This window comes from Apaloderma vittatum, unplaced genomic scaffold (assembly GCF_000703405.1).
Source record: "Apaloderma vittatum isolate BGI_N311 unplaced genomic scaffold, ASM70340v1 scaffold41337, whole genome shotgun sequence".
Classification (NCBI taxonomy): domain Eukaryota; kingdom Metazoa; phylum Chordata; class Aves; order Trogoniformes; family Trogonidae; genus Apaloderma; species Apaloderma vittatum.
In genome coordinates, this window is record NW_009727474.1 from 10,278 (window position 1) to 11,866 (window position 1,589).

The window sequence follows — 1,589 nt, forward strand, 5'->3', positions numbered from 1 at the left end:
GGTATCTCTCTGACTTGTCATCGGGTGCAAATGTTCCATTACACACCGTCTCCGGCTAGCTCGTGTAGCAGCTGTTGGGAACTTCTTGCGGCCACTTCTTCAAAGCATTTGGGAATACGGGACGTTTGAGCAAGTATTATTTTGCATTCTCTATCCTAAGCCTCAAATTGAGGCTACACAAAACCCCAGATGAACTGTCAGGTTTGTCTAAAGTCAGTATTTACTCTCCGCAACTAAGTTGTGAACTTACTTAGCACACAGTAATGCCAAGTTTTGTTACTTATGTTGACTCATTTACTTTGTTACAAAACTTGGGTATATGCTCAGAGTTCTAAATATGCTTGTAAATCCTTACCTAGAACTGAAGAAAACATAAAAATGACTGCAGAAAGTACCTATCTGTTTAACTAGGTGTGTTTAGACACACTGTAAGAGTAACCTGGGCTATTTTATTTCATAAAAAGGATCAGGAACTTAATAATAAACAGTGTTCCTAAATCCATTCACAACAAAGCAGAGACAAGGCTCTCATCCTCGGGGAGAACACAAGCCACAGAAGTTCCAGAAAACTGTTAACGCCGAGATGTCTGTCTAACTGACATGTTACCAAAAAAATAATTTAAAAAAATACACGAATGAAGAAATGGCTATAGATTACCTCTCCCATTTCAGGATTGTTCATTTTAGAAATGGTCACTTAAATCTAACAATTATTCACCACAAGTATGTCCAAAACAGTAAAAATGACCACTTTTACCTCTTCTTCAAACAGACTGTAACCCATCAGCCAACGTGAGGCACGAAACGCACCACATAATACAACACTGTTGCCGCTTCAAACTTTTTTATGGACTCACGACAGATAGGATCCTTAGGTTATTAGGTCCAACTGCCGGAACAAAAAACCTCCAGGCTAAGGATTGAGACTTTCTGGCTTCAGCTTCCAGGCAACAGATTTGCTGATCACCGTGGACACAACTTCTCAACCCTTGGCAATCAGAGGCCACAAATACCATAACCTGGCAAGGAGCAGCCACCTCTCTCTCTCTCGCTTCCTACTATCGTAATTCCCTGACTGAATGCCTCCCCCAGCCAGCCCTGCAGCTATTTTCCATGCTTTTGCATCCAGCTGCCGTGCTATTTCTGCACACTACTCTCCTTATTCCTGAGAGAACAAAACCAGAGCTAAAAACACCAACAGTTCTCCATGCTGACACTTTGGTTTACACAGAATAATTTTCTTACTATTTCCTCACTTGCTTGGACCTCCAATAAATACCAGTAAAATAACCAGACTTTGGAAACTTATTTAACTTCAGTGCTTCAGACTCGTTGCTTTCATGTAGTAAGAGCAATTTATGGATAAAACGTAATGGATAAGTATTGAGCAATAACCAGCAACTTAGAACTTGTTTTGTCACCAATTTCCCCTTGAATATTTCATCAAGCTTTAAAACAGTTGGATGTGTGGTAGTGCTTCTTTGGATGACTTGTTAATAGTTCCTGGCACTGACATTCAAAAACAGTTAACAAAATTAGAATTTTCTTTTGCTTACCCTCTTTTAAGATCATGACACTCTTCTGGTGGC